Source organism: Lactuca virosa, chromosome 7 (assembly GCF_052849685.1).
Source record: "Lactuca virosa cultivar CGN04683 chromosome 7, Lactuca_virosa_CGN04683_v6, whole genome shotgun sequence".
Lineage (NCBI taxonomy): Eukaryota > Viridiplantae > Streptophyta > Magnoliopsida > Asterales > Asteraceae > Lactuca > Lactuca virosa.
The window spans coordinates 77,407,905-77,426,342 of record NC_136432.1 but is presented as its reverse complement, the minus strand read 5'-3'; the positions used below and the strand labels follow the sequence as shown (position 1 = coordinate 77,426,342).

The window sequence follows — 18,438 nt, the reverse complement described above, 5'->3', positions numbered from 1 at the left end:
TTCTTGCCACCTGGCAGCACAAGGGCCTACCATTACTTCCAAGTTATTATGCAAACAATTGAGAACTCATAGAACTCACATGCATAGTCAACTGGAATGGGCACAGCAACAAGAATATGTCAACACGATAGGTAGCAAACCTCAAGTCGTGTGCTAGTGATTAACAAGAGGTTTACTCTTGATTAGTTCTTGAAACTTTCAAGACCTTTAAGACTCCCACTCACTTTCTTGACATATAAGATTCACTTTGTCAAGAAACATTACTTGACAAACAAATATTCAAGAGTTAGTGCGGTTACTTATCAAGAAAAACACTTCACATAATTGGTCTTAGTTGGTCTTTGCTTTATCCAAAACATCACAACTTACCAATTTCAAATGTACAAGAGTAAGAACCATTTTACTCTACATTTGGCAAGTGTTATAAATCTTTCTTAATATTATGTCACTCAAGGCACAATCTTGGAGTATGACTCTAAGACTTGTTTTGGAACGAAGTATGACTCATCTTCTTGACTTAACCATTTCAACAATTCAGATTCCTCTTCTTAGCCATACAAATGCACTAAGATATCCTTAGAGGATTAATTGTGATATGGTTTTCCATAATCATTAAGATGATCATAAAACACGATACTAAAGTACTTTCCCATCTTTTTAGATTGGAGAAACGTTTATCTTTCTGCCTATTTTGATTATTCTCATTCGTTCTGCCATACATTGAAACTTTTCCAATGTTTCAGAATTATACTTAAACTTGTAAGCATAACCATATTTACTAAACTTTTAGTAAATCATGATGAATATTCTTATCGATCCTTGTGGTGGACCTGACCAACACACAACCAATTGTACCCGATCCCTAGTCCTTCACTTGACTCACATATACATGTGAACAAGGAATTAGTCTTAATTTCCCAAAGATGAAGTTCTCATTCATCACACAATACAAGTTGCATGATTCCAAGTTTCTATTCAACTTAAACTTGGGTGATGAGAATCTTTCCTTATTTTGTAAATCTTGACACTATCACAAACGAAATAATCAAATCCATTTTCCAATATTGCTATCAGTGGAAACATATAAACAATAATTTTCACAAATGTCGTTGTAAGGAACTTAAAATAAGATAAAAAAACTTTTCTTAATTTATAAAAGTGCGGAAAACTTGTCCTTACAATGCAAATACATATGAAAACTATGTTGTAATCTATTCCTAAGAAATCTATCATAACTCCTAAGCGGCAGCTCAAAATTCTGATCATCGAACCATGCGATCGAAATTCATCTCTTCACGATCAGAATCAGCTTACTCTTCCTTTAAGTTTCTTTTCATTTCTTCGATTCTACAAAACATCAAAATGTAATTACATTACATCATGTATTAAGAATCTCCGATTAGGAACTTAATAGAGTTAGATAGTGGATTTTACCTGAAGTAGAGTCAAAGTTTTTGACTTTACCATCCTTGCAATCTTTCAGGTAAATATGGCAGCTTCGCAACCAGTGCCCCTTCTCTTGGTAACAAAAACATATGGACTATTTGGGAATGGTACACGGGACTATCTTAGACTTAGCCTTTCTCGTTACCACTTGGTCAAATGACTTGACCATGGTCGATCCATTTCCATTGGGAAGAGAAAGGTTTTATGGAGTTCCGATGTTACCATTGTCAATGTCCATGGAAGTTTGGGGTGTAGATCTTCCAATCAAATTTGCTTTACCAGTGCGCCAAATCATTTATGATTCAGCAGCAATAAGCAAATAGGTAAGATCAATAAGGGTCATGTTGTGGTCTGTTATATAGTAGTCCTTAACGAACGCGCTATATGACTCAGGAAGTGATTGAAGAACCCAGTCAACAGCCAACTTCCTCGAGACTTCGACACCCAACTCTCCCAGCCTGTCAATATGTAACTTCATCTCCAAGATATAAGCACATACATAATTTCCATCTTTGTGTTTGCTTGCCAATAGGGCTTGAATGACCTTGAACTTTTCAAGTCTTTGAACATGTGGGTTAGGGAGAATAATTGGAGGAGGTGGAGGAAGTGAAGTATGTTTTCCAGTCCCGCTAATGCACGACAAAGGGATTAATCTTTCACCTTGATCACCATGTGGGATATCATCTTCATTAGGAAAGCTTTTTCCAAAAGAATAAGGAAGACCATAGTTGTCAGAACTAGAAATCTATTCGGGAGAAATTCAAGTTAGTTGATTTAAGTCCTTAATATAACACACAAACTGAATATATTAAGGGTAGGACCCAACACAATATTTTACAATTCGGAAGAGGGATGCCGTAATTATCATTATACTTATATTGAGAATTGATGTCCTATCCTACCCGTTCGGCTAACGACCCTCTACCGGTCAAGGAATCGGTGGGTGAGAGTGGACACCCATTAAACTGCCATTTTATAGGCAGTAACCTTATACCCCCCCTTATAGATCGGCTTCGTGAATGAGGCCTACTAACGGTAAGACTGACTTGTATTATACATATATATATATATATATATATATATATATATATATATATATATATATATATATAATTATTAAACTTATAATAATATAATAGTATGAAGGTTGAATTTTAACTTTTAAAACTCTAGGGTTTGGAATTAAAGTATTCAAAAGTGAGACTTTACAAATTCCAAAACTTAATGGAAAGTTTTGAAACTTTTCAAAACTTTTGGTTTCCATAACTTATGAGTTTAATGTGGTTTTTATGAAAAACGTTTCACGTTCCATAACTTGAGGACAAGTTATGGAAGAGTTTAAAACCATTAAAAATGAGACTTTTCCATTTTCCATAACCTATAAGTTTTAATGACCTTTTAAAAAGAAAGACTCTTCATTTTCCATAACTTATGGACAAGTTATGGATTTCATTAAGGCAATTAGATCATATTTTTAACTAACAAAAATTATCAAATAATTTATTCATGATCTAACTAAACTCATAAGAACAAGATAATTCATATCATCAATCTTCAAGAAATTAGCCTAGTCATATCAACTAATACAAATCTTTAAATTATGACAATTATCTTTAAATTGGACAAGCATGATCATTACCTTATGAAAAAACAGATTTCATGGTTCAAAAAACAGTTTGGGGTAATGATCCTAATCCAATTTCTTGCCAAAACTCGAAAATCTGCACCCTGGAGCACCTACTCGACGAGTTCATGAACTGGACTCGTCGAGTTCATGCTTTAATGAGTGGACTCGTCGAGTTCATATGGTGCACATACAACCCTAAATGCTTTGGATCTATGTTTTCTCTAATTACACATGCAATATTTTTTCCAAAGCATTAAGTCTACAACTAGCATACAATTGACATAAAGATCATAGAAATGAGTTATAGAATTACCTCTTTGTTGTAGCTTGTAGTTTTGGCCTTTACGAACTTAGTACCCCATGTGTGATACCTTAAATGCTTCACAACACACCTTAGACAAATGATGACTTTTGAGAGAATATTCTTACACCAAAATCGGCTTAATGATCCCCAAGAACACTAGTGTCTGATTTTGGATGCTAAGGGGCTTCTTATACAGTGTGGCAAGATTAGGGTTACATCCATGCAAACCCTAATGCCCATGACCTTTCATATTACTTAGGATCCATGGGCTAAACCTCCATTAACTATCCATGGACCATCATATTGGTTTAGCCCATCCTAAATAACAATTAGCCCACACTATAAGAATCATTGATTTACCAAACCAATCCCCATATATTTAATTAGTCTCTTTTGATCACTAAATTAATTCCAAATTAATTCATGATCAATACTAATTAAATAATATGATTTCATATTAATATATTACAACTTATAATATATTAATAAATCATAAGTAACCACTTCTCATAAGTCCATCCTATCAAATTGTCGTGGTGATATGCAACCTAAATGGACCATGATACTCTCGGGTCAAGTACATACCAATTATAGTTATGGGATTAGACACCTAATCCAACAGTCTCCAACTTGGATAAGTCTAATAACTATTATTGCAAGTACGACTCCACAACCCGACTAGCAATCGTAGCTCTTAAAAGCCGCTGTCAAACTCTGACCTAGTCAATGATGCGTCCATTAGATAAGGGATCGTATATTCCTCCATTCTACAAGATATCATATGGACTGAGACATGGATTATAATCATTCTCTCTGTTCATCTGTTGTTTCCCGATTTTCGATTTATAACGACTGACTAATTGAACAAATCAAATCAGTTCAGGCTTGGCCAAGCACTTAGGGTGCCATCACTAAATCATCGAGCGGCCCACAGATATCGCTTTTATCCCTCTACGGGTTAAAGGAATGGATAAACTTCGGCTCAAATTCTTGCTTTTACTTACTCATCAAATCACCCACAACAATATGTTTTATAACGCCAAGTTACTGGTGCGTTTACATACGTCAATGTGCAACCTACTTGTAAACTACAACTCACATGTCTTGGTTTCAAGAATATAAGATATTATCGTCTCATGATCATTTGTGATAAAATCCATGTAGTGATACAAATGAGCGTGGGTTGAATCCAATACTCAAATCTTATTACAGGAGTACTCATGAATACTGCAGCAACATTGTGCTATGTCTAAGACCTTAGACAATCCTACAGACCCATTCATGACAGTCTTGCCTCAATACCTACTTCCAAAGTATGATCGACTATGGATGGTTTGAATAACCTAGTTATTCGGGAAGTCAAAACATGCAAAGTGATACACAAGAATAAAACTAATCCTATATGGCCCTAAAACGTTTGAGTGTAAATAATACACCATTTAGCAGCGGGTTTGGACCGCGTGTTAAGTGACCAACTCGCCGAGTCGGAAGAGTGACTCGACGAGTTGGAGCTGTAAGGTAAACCCTAATTTCCGGGGTTTGGTTCCCTATTTAAAGAATCATAAGCCACCTTCAGCCTCTTTACAGTCCCTTGAGAGCTTAGCAAACCTTAATACGTGTGTGTGTACCCCATTGTGTGTTTTAAGCTTTGGAAGAGGATTCTTGGTGAGAATAGCTTGGGGGAAACATGTGGATTGAAGCATGGAATTCGTGGGGATCAGGATCTACTTCAGTTGGCATCTTTTGGGAAGGTATTAAGCTGTTATCCCAACTCCATTTCATTCTATGTGACAACCCGAAATTTTTTGCCTTGTAATGCTAGTACAATCAACCTTAAGTCAGACTCACTCCTGCTATCATTCAGCACTATTTAGAGTCTGTTTGGGTGTTTTAAGCCTAGTTCATTCAAGGAAGGAGTGTTAGGATATAGCGGCTGAAGTTCAAACCATCAAACAAAGCCATAAACTCCATCATGTGGAGCTTACGGCCGTAAACATGGAGTTTACAGCCTTAAACTCAACCATGGCCGTAAACCCCTCCTATATATATGAGAGCACTTCATTCTTCTTATTCGTTTCCTTCCTTGGCTGAAATCTCCCCATTCTCTCTCAAGTATCATCGAGACTTCACTCCCGATCTTCATCAAAGGGCCTCCAAAGTGTGAGTACTCTTCCTCTAACTAAGTTGTATGCTAGAAACACTTAATCTGCACTTTGAAATCATCCAATTCTCAAGAACAAAAGGAGTTTACGGCCAAGAGCATCTCCCTTGGCCGTAAACCCCTATAAAGGTGCCATTTGAGCCTTAAACTCTTCCTAAGGCTTGGATTTGAAGCTAGAACACTCCCTTGTGCTTTGTAAGACCTTGAATCATCACCAAACTCATCATCAAAGAGAGTTTACGGCCAAGAGTTTACACCTTGGCCCTAAACCCTTGTAGTTGTCATGATTTGGACCTTAAACACATCTAGACTCTTACTAACCATTGGAACACTTGAGCCTTTGACCCTCCTTGCCTTTAAGACCCAATAAGACACCATTTGGTGAGTTTATGGCCATAGGGTTTATGGTGTGGTCGTAAACACCTCAACACCCTCCATTAAGTTGGTCTTTCTCATCCTTGTGTAGAGCAATGGTCCCTCAAGATTCCCTAGCCTTCAAACACCCACTTATGCATGTTTGACCATGAGTTTACGGCCGTAAACTCCCTTGACCGTAAACACATCGTCGTAAACACCAAACCATGGCCTTAAACACGTTTTAGACGAATCACATGTGATTCCAACACTTGGTCAAAGTGTTTCCTAGTCCCGGAAGGTGTTTCCTTGCATTTGGTTGCTTCTAGACACTATATTTATGTTAATATATGCCATTATATGTCATTTAGGACTCGTTAAGTCTTGGGACTTCATTCATGGAACTTCTCATCCTTACGCGCATATTCGTTGAATCACCCACATCAGGTGAGTTCATACCCCTACGCTTTTCTGAGTTTTTATGTTTTCAGGGGGAGAATACAAGCAAAAGTACAAGGAAACTTGTGCTCAAAATATATTATTTTGTTTAAGATAATTATATTTCTAGTATGATTTTAATATGAAAAACAGTTTTTACCAAAAGATTAAGAAATCAACTCGTAGAAACAGTTTTCAAAACTAGGGTAACGAACTTGTGAATCATGTCGTAAAATGTATCATTTTATATAGGATTCCTGCACATCATAAAAAGGATTTTGCATATTATCACTTGTAAATTTGTTAGTCTAGTTAGAGACACGTCCTTGGTAACACTCACCACCGAAACAGAGTGTAGGACTAGCACTTATGACCAGAATCTCTTGTAGGTAGAGCGTGACTCTTGTGTATAGATCTATACGGGACTGACTATCCCGCACCTCGCTGCTAGCTACAGTGGGACCAGCAGGTCTACGGGTGACAAAGTCATAAAGGATATTGGCTCCAGTAGATGCCATATCAAGTTAATGTACGGTCATGACCCTCACAACGTAGATAGAAGAGATTTACTTTTGTAATAATGAATCAAGTGAACTAACCTCAAAGTAATAACCGATTTAATTACTGGAGGGTATTAATAATAATATCTTCAGGACTTAGTTCATCACGGTTTTCTTTTATTTAGTTTTTAAAGCTAATGTACCTCTCTGGGTGTAACCAGGGTTTTTAAAAGAAAAATGCTTTTATTAATACGAGTATGGTAGATACTTGCATACCTCAGTTTAAAACGAATAAACAACCATCAACCTTTAGGGAAAATATAGGATTTTCCCGGGATAAACCGTCTATTCAAAACGGAATTGTTTATCATGTAATCAACAGATATTCATATTCATTCCACGACACCTTGGATTGTACGTATCTTGGTACGAATCTGGAAGTCATGGAAGGAATGGGTTTTCAAACAGGCTTTTATTAAGAAAATATAGGATTTTCTTGAGGAACACTTTTCAAAAGGATCAAAGAACATTTTCCACCAAAAACTAAACGCTTATGAACTCACCAGCTTTATGCTGATATTCTTTCAAAACTGCTTGTATTCGCAGGGAATTAGTAGACAGGTACTTCCAGGCTTTTGGAGAAGTCGGCGCGTTAGAGTCACGTCTTTCGATTTTATTTTTGTTATGAATAAAACCTTGTATTAAAACAATGTAAACCTTTTTCAGATATGTATTCAATGTTTGGTTGTGTTTACTATGCTTGCTATGATACAACTGTTGTGATACTACGCATGACGTCAACCACCCCCGAACGTTTCCGTCGTTCCGATTTGGGGGTGTGACAGATTGGTATCAGAGCTATTGTTTATAGTGAACTAAGTATATCGAACCTTACATGGTATACAACTATAAACATTAAGGGGCCTAAGCGCTCTAAACTAAAAGTATACTTTCAAAAATATAAGTATTTTTATAACAAAGTATATAAGAATACCCGAGTACCAGAATTCATGTCATAGGTAGAACAAAACAAAAGTATTTGGATGTTGGACATCGCGGTTAAACCTGGGCAGTTATGTAATCATGTCTAGGGTCAATATAGCCTGATCAACTATATTCATTCGAGACATGACCAACATGTGCTTGGGAGCGACTGTAGTGTTGCAGCAAGCCTAAAACTTACCTAGAAACCAGAGGAGTTCTAGAACCAAACATAAGGATTAAAATACTATAGGAGTATTTTAGGATGCTATAACGACTAGGCCGGAAACTTACCTAAAAATCCATTCTTCAAGAGTCAATCATGTAACTATAATACATTGGAGGTATTATAGATTCAAAGCCTATTAACTATCCCTTTACCATCACCACGCGTAGATAGCATGGTTGGATTCCATCTTCCTGGCGACCCGTACTTTCCCAACCAAGGAGATGATGGATGGATCGAGCCAGAGCCAAAAAGGAACCATGAAATTCCCTTGGACGATGATTTTGCCGAACCATTTCCTGAAGAGACTGACTCGGAACCCGAAGTCGAGAACCTACCTCAAGTGACCCCAATACCAAATCCTAACCCTCAAGTTGGATTCCAAGGTCCAACGCCTATGTGGGTCGAGAGTTTGAATAGGTGGAGCCACGAGCAAGACCAACCCCTCCCATACGACGGAAACCGCAACTTCTACAATCTGAACGCAGGAGGCCCCGCGGACAGGGCCCTTCCAATCCTGATACGTCGGGTGACTCGCAATGAGGAACTAGGTATGGCAACCCTTCAGCGAACTATGGAGCTCGAAGCGGATTCGAACGCCAACACGGACCGCATTCGTCACCTCGAGATTTCTCATGCGAGAGTTGTAAGGAACAATGAAGCTCTACAACGAGAGTTAGCTACAACCCGAGCCGAAGTCATAGAGCTCCGAGCACGTCAGTCAGAGTACGAGAGACGCCTGCTTGGTGTGGAGCGTCAACTGGCCGAATTAAGGTTTCACTTGAGGAGTACCTGTCGCCGATAGGGGGATACTCTACTCATCCTTCCTTTTTGGTCTAAGGCATAACTTTCATATCTATGTTCTGAGTAGTTCTTTTTTCCGTAAACATCTATGTCCTTCATGTTGCCAAGATTCTTTCTCTGTTAGAATGACTTAGACCTATTTTTAGGTCAAGGATTCTGAAAAATGTGTAATCTCAGTTTCAGTTATGATGGCAACAATCATATTTCAGTTAAAGATTATCATTGTCAGAAGTATACCTTAGATCGGTAGCATGCAAATTAAGCAACTTTATCAAAGCCCTATCACCGTTTCGTCTTAAAAGCATGTGTCATAGGAAGTACTCTTACCTTAAGAATGATCATTCCTTTTCCCTATCGATTTCATATCAGTCTCCATAAAAAGCTACGAGGTCATAATCGGCATGAGATGGTTGAGCCCCAAATCGTGCTGATGCTACTTGCTTCGAAAGGGCGATTCGTCTCAATCTTTCCCTCTGACGAAGTCCTCACTGGTTATAGTGATAAGATTTGTTCGAACCTTCGTATCATTTCCTGCGCCAAAGCCCAGAAGTATCTGCGAAAGGGATGTCATGCATTCCTGGCTCATGTTGTCAATGAGATGCAAAAAGTTAAAGGCCTCGAGAGCATCTCCGAAGTCTGCAACTTTCCTGATGTCTTCCCCAAAGACATTCCAGGGATTTCTTCCGATTGTCAAAGTTGAATCCCGTATCGACTTAATCCCCGGAACTACCCTTATAGCTAAATCTCCATATCGTCTAGAGCCGACGAAAATGTGAGTTATCCAGCCAGCGCAATGAGCTGAACAACAAGGAGTTCGTAAGTTTATTGTATGTGAACTTTATTGCGTTCAAATCTTTTTCTATTCTTTCTAGGACCACATCATGGGGATGTGGGTCAAATCAATGAGATTCAGATAGAAAAACGGGAAACCTTAATGCATAGATAAACATTTAGGATACATCCAGAGGCAACCATTATAGCACCTGGTTCCTGGTATGTATTTCATTTAAGTAATTCTTCATTTTTGGCCTGGGACTTGGCGAGTTGATGGCCCAACTCGCTAAGTAGAAGCGGGATAGAACGCGGGATTTAAGTATGGGACTCGTCGAGTCGGGTCCTGGACTCGACGAGTAGGCGCTATCTGGACAAAAACCCTAATATGAGGGTTTGCACCCTATTTAATCATCTCATTCAGCCCCCACTCGTACCTATTGCTCCCAGAAACCCTCCATAGCAAACCCTAACCGTTTTGGTGCAAAATCTAAGGCTTTTGAGTGATTTTTGGTGGTTTTGATCACAAGGAAGAAGGAAAAGCTCAAGGGAATCAAGAGGAGATAGAGGAGTTCGAGTTTGGTTCATCATTTGCAGTCTTTAAGAGGTATAAAGTCTATACCTTGCTTGTTCCTTTGTTAGATCCCTTTTTGGGGAGGATTTAGGGCTTTTTAGGCCATATGAGGTAACCAACCATGATTGCAAGCATGGTTGGGGGTCAAGACTTCGGATCTAGGACTTGGGAGGGGTTACAAGGCAGATTTGGGTTGCTTTTGCACTCAAGGAAGGCCCCATGCAACATAAGAGCCATTTTAGAGCCTTTTAAGCTCAAAAGTCCCATGCATGCATGTAAAGTTTGAAACTTTACGTGCTAGATCGAGTATAGGGGCTTGGATCTATCATTTGGACAAGTGTTGTACATCAGAAATCGAAGATTTAGGGTGTGGACGTTATCGACTCGGCGAGTCCATTCTTGGGACTCGACGAGTCCAAGGCTCTGAGTCCCATATCTGTTGAGGGTCAAAGAACTCAGTTGGGTGTTAGAAGGGTTGTAGCAGGACAGAAAGAGTGACCCAACACATTGGACTTAGTTTTTAGACCTGGAGTTCATGGGACTTGACGAGTGCTAGAACAGACTCGGCGAGTCCAAGGCAATCTTCTTATGTTTGAAGATGAACTCGACGAGTTGTTCATACAACTCGGCGAGTCAAGGTCAGGACTTGTTCATCAGTTGAAGGTAAACTCGACGAGTGTTCATCCGACTCGGCGAGTCGGATGAAGGTTCATTGATGTTCGTAAAGAAGGGAAACTCGTCGAGTCGTTGCCAAACTCGACGAGTCGAGTCGTGGATAAGGACGAGTAAAGGGAAGGGACTCGACGAGTTAACGGCCCAACTCGGCGAGTCGGGTCAACTGGAAGTTGACTTTGACTCGGACTTGGTCAGGGGTAAAATGGTCATCTTACCCTAAGAATAGATATCAGACTCTGATTAAGTGTTTGTGGGAATTGTAGCCGGAGGATTTCCGGAGCAGCAGCAGCAGACAGAGTTTTCCCGCAAAGATCATCCGCAGCTACTAGTACGAGGTGAGTTATCTTCCAGTAGCGGTGGGTCTACGGCCACAATGCCGGCCCACCAGTAGGAATCGTATGATAGATGTTTGTCTTTGTGATATGCATCTGTGTTTGCTACTAGCTGATATGTTATATGCTAACATGATATGTTATGTGATAGTGGTAGAGTCGGTTGTTAGGACCGAAGGGTAGGTTAGGCACCCCAGATATGCCTGACAGTATGTTATGATATGATTAGCTGCTAGCATGTTATATTATGTGAGATAGAGGTAGTAGGACGGGGAATAGTCCCCGAGATTCGGTCGTTAGGACCAAAGGGTAGTCAGCACCCCAGAATGGCTTGACATGGGTAGGTCAGCACCCCAGAATGGCTTGACACGGGTTGGACGGCACCCCAGAATGGCCGTGTGGGTAGGTCGGCACCCCAGAATGGCCGTACCGGGTAGGTCGGGTACCCCAGAATTGCCTGGCAGTATTTATGTTACGTGGTTGTATGGTATGTGGACGTTGGGGGAACTCACTAAGCTTCGTGCTTACAGTTTACAGTTTTGGTTTCAGGTACGTCTTCAGCGAAGGGGAAGGAGCTGGCGCGGTAGCGGCACATCATACACACACACTTTGGTTTCCGCATGTTGAGATGTTCTGGGATTGTACTCTGACATGTTACTATTTTGTGGTCTGGATTTTCAGACATGACACATTGTTTTTATGAGTTGATATGATTCCGCAGTATTTTCTTATGAATGTGTTTATAAGTTAATTATTTAAAAAGAAATTTTTGGACGTGAAAATTTGGGTCGTTACAAGTTGGTATCAGAGCCCCGGTTTGAGGGATTCGGACACACCTTCGGGGTGTCTGAACTCAAATCAAGGGATTTAAAAGATTTTTACAAGAAAAATGGTTTTCTAAAAGGCTAAGTTAAAAGAGTTTTGAGAAAGAACGAAGTGTGTGATGTGCGCGACCGGCCGAGCTCAAGTAAGTATTCCTCAAAGTACCCGTACAAGTTTATGTTATGGTTATCAGTTTCTGTAGAACAGCATGCTAGAATAGGACTAAGGATCTAGGAATGATGCCTTATGTGCCTGCTTTATGTGCTTTAGCTTATGAGAATTGCATGCTAGAATTGAGTAGACAGTAATAGGATAGCATGATTAGGTTATTCCTGATAATAAGAGTTTAGCATCATATGCTAGTACAGTTTCCTGTTATGAGGGTAGAGTTGCTTGAGATTGTTCCCTTTTGTCCGAATGTTGCTTGTTTTGTGCTTTGTGGACTTTGAGTGATGGGAGTTAGCTGTTAGGTGAATACGTTAAGTCACATGTGATAAGGATTGGATAATCTTAGAGAATTGGATTTGACCCTATTGCACAGCTCTTGTTTGAGTCTAACCGTTGTAGGGACGAGTCTTTTACTCGAAGGATTATCTGAGCCTCGTTACATGTGGTGGTATTCAGGTAATGGTTAATTGGCATTACAAGGAGGCCTTCAGCAGCTGAGGACCGATTTGGGTGGTGTCAGAGATTTTCCCTAGGGTAAGCCTAGGATGAGAGTAGTAGAGATCAGTAACAGTAGTAGTGACTTGGTGGAGTTGAAGCGGTTCTTGAGGAAAGTACGGATAGATGTGGAAGGTAGTATGGGCCCGTACTACTGAAAGCAGAGGATCTGTACCTGAATCGAGAAAGGCTGAGGCAAGACCAAGGAGCTCGTGATGGATGTGATCCCTATAGATGTATCAGTATCACTGATGGTTATCATTATGTATTGCAGAATGGTGGTACTATGTCTGAGGCCAGCAGTTGGCAGTTCAGGGGAGGGATCGGGTTCGGGCTCAGGTTCCGAACCAGTGGATGAGAGGCTACGCGAGTTTATCGCGTCCGAGATCACTAGAGGCATCCTTGATGCGACCCCGGTCATCTTTGGGTCGATCAAGGAAGGGATTGTCGAGCTGATGGAGGATCGCCTCCGGGCGTTCAGGAGCGACATGGCGACCATCCAGTCGGGATCATGCACACTGTCCTTTAAGGACTTCAGGGGCAGTGGTGCGTCGGATTTCCATGGGGCGAAGGACCCCATTATGGCCAGACGATGGATTGCAGACATTGAGTCTGCACAGTTGACCAGTTTCTTCCCCGAGGGGTCGAAGGTGAGATATGCAGCAGGATGCTTGAGAGATAGGGCCAGGGATTGGTGGGAGTCGGTTGGTGACTCTCTGGGAGCCCCGGCAGTTGAGACTATGACATGGCCGGACTTTGTGACTCGGTTCAGAGCGGAGTTTGCACCTGCAGTGGAGCTCCAGCAGTTGGCGAGGGAGTTCTTAGATATGAGACAGACTACGGAGACTGTGGTGGAGATCACCGCCAAGTTCCGGGAGAGGGCGCTGTTGGTGCCCCAGTATGCGGGAGATGAGGACATGAGGAGAACCCGCTACCATGACATGCTGCGAGCCGACATTCGGGAGCATGTTAGTTTTTCAGCTTGCCCTACCCTGGATTCCATGGTTGCCAGGGCAAGGGAAAGGGAGATCGATCTGGAGCACATCCGGAAGAGGAAGTTAGAGGAGGGTGATATGTGCATAATTAGCTATATGTTTAGTATAGATTTTTATTACTTTTTAGCTAATTATTTGCATAATATGGACAAAAGGTACTTAATAAGGTCTAAATTATATTTTCAGTCCAGAAGACATGCTTGGAGCAAAAAGGAAGAAGGAGAAGCAATCAGAGGCTGGAGAATGAAGAAAGAAGAGAAAACCTGGAGCTACTCGGCGAGTCCACGAAGCTACTCGGCGAGTTCCGAAGAATGTTCGCGAAGTAAATCCAGAATCCTTACCGCACATGGATTTCTCAAAGGTACTCGGCGAGTTGGAGACTTACTCGCCGAGTTGCCCCTGTTTTGAGATACGTATAAATAAAGGATCTTAGTCCGAAGGGAGGGACTGGCTGATTTTCTTGGACGATAACTTGCGACTGAGGAAACCTTTGGAGACCTGAAGAACCCTAATCTTTGATCTTTTGAAGACTCAAGGCGAATTAGGTTAAATTTTCCACTTAATCTTAGAAGTGAATCATGTCTATATCAACTAAATTCGTTTTTGAGCTTGTTCTTACTGTAATCATGAGCTGAATTTTCGTAGTTTCTGTTTAGGAAAGACCAAGTTACTCCTATGGTTTGACTTATACTTTTATTGATTGATTATTGGTGATTTTATTAAATTAAGTTTGTTAAAGAACCTTATGCATTAACCATAACTATTATCTGTTAATTGGAAGACAATTAGGCTGCATGAACATCTCTTAATTGTTAACCTCATATGATTTATGTGAACACTTCATTATATGCCTAGGATTAGTGAATATGAAACTAGGATTAACTAGAGAATGGGTAAATTAATGTGTGAGCTTGTTTGAGAAACCAACAAACAAGAGGTTAGTTAAATTACTAATTTGATTAACCAATTACAAATCTTATTTAATCCAAATAACTGAACTATGGAGTTAATTAGTTTAAACAATTGGCCACTGCTTGAATTGATTAATTTTCTAAGGGTTAGTAATAGTGAATGCGAATCTAACCACTATAGTTGGTAACCAATAACAATTAATTTATCACTTTATCATAAAATTAACCATAGGAGTGAGTTGGTTGGACCTAAACAGAGACCCTTTATTAAATTTGGTGAATTTTTACTTGTTTTAGTTGATTAGTTAATTACTTGTTAGGTGGTGTGTTTAAGTTTCTAGTCTTGTAAAACTAGAGAAAAACCCTTTACTTTTATTATTTGTTTAGTTAAAATTAGTTATTAGTTTAATCTCCGTTCCCTGAGCTCGACACCCTACTTATCCAACTATACCACTAAAAGACAGGTTCACTGCCTTTGTGTGCTAAATCTATATTTTTAAAGTAGGAATAAAACTAGTGCATTTTACACACATCAAGATTTTGGCGCCGTTGCCGGGGAACGGTTCAAAAATTAACACTAATTTCTAGTTTTATCGATCCTTTGTGTGAGATTTATCTTGCACAAAGTTATTTTTAAGTAATTTAGTTATTAGGATTAATTTTAATAGTTTTCTGTTTTAGAATTTTAATTTAATTTTTTGTTTCTGCCTTGAACTCGCCGAGTGCATTCGAAGCTACTCGGCGAGTCCATTGCAGTTTTGCACTTTTTATTATTATTTTCTTTTTGTTCTTTTTATGCGTTTTTCTTACTTTGGTTGCAGTTGTTACATGACCCGAGGATCCAATACGTCTTTGGTTCCTCCACTTGAAGACCCGGAGTCCGCTTTAAGAAAGAACAAAGGAAAAACCGTTGGAGAATCCGCTTCTTCAAAGAATTCACCTTTGAAGAATCTCAAGTCCGTTTTCAGCAAGAAGAAGAGCAGCAAATCAGGAGCATCCAGCGCCTCTTTAGCAAGCGAAGACCCAATCAGAGAGGATACCGAGTACGAAACCGAAGGAGAAGAAGACCCTACATTCGGGCACGTTTCCGATTCCGACAACGAATTAGCTATCCCTATGGCTAACATCGATGAAGTCCCCATGGGGAATGGAAGAAGAGGATACGCGATGATACCGGGTCGGGACTTGTGCAACCCGCAATTCCCGCAACTGCCACTTTTGAGCTTAAGGGTCACATTCTTGCTCTACTCAAGGAGATCCCCTTCCACGGAAAAGACCACGAAGATGCTTACAAACACTTGGATGAAGTAAATGATGTAGCTGATTATTTTAATGTTCCAAACGTGCCTCGCGAAACTCAGCTACTTCGCATGCTTCCGGTTACATTGAAGGGTGCTGCAAAGGATTTGCTCAAGTCACTTCCCCCCGGATCCATCACTACATGGGCCAAGATGAAAGAAGAGTTTATTGATCAATTTTTCCCACCCTCCAAGATACCCAAGTTAAAGAAAGCCATAGCCAACTTTGAACAACAAGCTGGAGAGTCACTTTATGAAGCTTGGGAGAGGTACAAGAGTCTGCTAAGGAATTGCCCACATCATGACCTCAATAGTCAACAAGAAGTCTCCATTTTTTATGATGGAGTAAATGTTACAACAAGGCAATTACTTGACTCGCAAGGTCCACTAACAAAGAAGGCACCCCCGGTGATAAAGCAACTAATTGAAGAATTCTCTAAGCATTCTAGAGAATACCACAATCCAAGGAATGATGTGACAAGAGGATCAGCTTATGCAGCTTCAGAAGATTTGTCAGCAGTCATGGCTATGTTGAAAACCATGGATAGGAGGATGGATAAAATGGATCAAACGATACATGCTATTCGGGTGGGTTGTGAGAATTGCAATGGACCTCATCTTACTAGAGATTGTGACTTGGACGAGAATGGGAATAAGAAGGTGCAAGTATGTTACTCAAGTGGTGACCGATATGATGAAGATTGGCGGAAACCCAAGAAAGAGTGGCTTCCTTATGATGAGTACAAGAGGGCTAAGGAGGAGAAGTTTAAACAAAAAGGAAGAGGTTTTTACCAAAAGGAGGAGCCGGCACAAGAAAGGAAACCAAGTTTGGAGGAGATGCTTACTAAGTTTGTAGCTGCTTCAGAAAAGAGACATAATGATCATGATGCTGCAATCCAAGAAACAAGAACAATGCTTAGAAATCAACAAGCATCTATCCACAACATTGAGACACAGCTGGGGCAACTTGCTCAACAAATTAATCAAAGATCACCGGGAGAACTTCCTAGTAAAACCGAAAACAACCCACGAGGCGCACAAATAAATATCGTGACAACAAGAAGTGGAAAGATAATTACTCCTCTAGCCCCAATTCAGTATGAAGAGCCCAAGCTGCTACAAAAGGAGGATGCAGAAAAACAAAGCCAAAATCAAAATCTACATGATACAGACCCTACTCCCCGAGTCCAGAATATGGACTCGACGAGTCCATTACCTAATCAGAAAAGTCAGATTCCTGCAAAGCCATTTCAGCCTCCATTACCATATCCAGCCAAAGCTAAGAAAGAAAAGAATGAAGAAGACTACCAGAAGTTTCTAGAACATATAAAGGCTCTTCAAATCAACATACCATTCATAGAAGCGGTTGCCCAAATGCCAAAATACGCTAAGTTTCTCAAAGAGCTTCTAACTAATAGAAGGAATATGGAAGAAGTGAGTGAAGTAGTTCTTAATGAGAATTGCTCAGCTGCCATGTTAAACAAGCTACCGAAGAAGAAGGGTGACCCGGGAAGCTTAACATTGCCTTGTCAATTTGGGATTTTGGCCACCATTCATGCTTTAGCCGATTCAGGAGCAAGTGTAAACCTCATGCCTTATTCATTTTTCAAGAAACTAGATCTCCCGGAACCGAGGCCAATCCGAATGGCAATCCACTTAGCAAACAAAACTATTACATTCCCAAGAGGAATATATGAAGATCTGTTGGTGAAGGTAGATAAGTTCGTGTTTCCCGCGGACTTTATAATTCTAGACATGGAAGCGGATCCTCAAGTCCCGATCATCCTTGGAAGACCTTTCCTTAACACCGCAAGCGCTATAGTTGACATGCGAGATTCAAAACTTACTCTACGGGTGGGGGATGATTCAGTCACTTTTGGGGTTGATCAAGCCATGAAGCATGCAAGGCATAGTGATGACACGACATTTTCAATTGATATGTGGGATGAATTGATGGAGGAATGGCATAATGAAGATCCAAACAAGTCCACCATCCCCTTTACTGAAGAACTTGATGCTGAAAAAGACCTACTGGAAATAGAGAGACTGCTGGAAGAAGCTGATTATGATGAGTTAATGAAGACCATGGAGCAACCTACTCGCCGAGTAGAAGCGATCTACTCGCCGAGTCTAGTTGAAGAATCCCGAGAAATCGCAAATTTTGAAAGGGACTCGACGAGTCCCTTACCTGTACTCGACGTGTTCAGCATGCAGAACGCAAAAACTGAGCTCAAAGCACTACCAGATCACTTGGAGTATGCATTCCTTGAAGATGGTCAACAAAAACCTGTTATAATAGCTTCTGACCTCTCGAAATCTGAAAAAGAAGAATTAGTTCAAGTCTTGAAGAAGAGGAAGAGTGTCATTGCATGGAGTATCACCGATATCAAGGGAATAAGCCCCTCTTATTGCTCTCACAAGATTAACCTGGAAGAAGCAGCAAAGCCGGTAGTGCAACACCAAAGAAGATTGAACCCAAACATGCAAGAAGTGGTCAAAAAGGAAGTAGTCAAGCTTTTAGATGCGGGGATCATTTATTCTATTTCCGATAGTCCA

At 40.3% G+C, this 18,438-nt stretch overlaps 1 non-coding gene across 1 annotated transcript; it reads right to left on the bottom strand.

The window, feature by feature from the left end:
- Window positions 1-16,083: 16,083 nt before the first annotated feature.
- Window positions 16,084-16,190, bottom strand: LOC145128054 (small nucleolar RNA R71). Its single transcript, XR_013716656.1, has one exon. It is a non-coding gene; the product is annotated as a small nucleolar RNA R71 (small nucleolar RNA).
- Window positions 16,191-18,438: the final 2,248 nt, after the last annotated feature.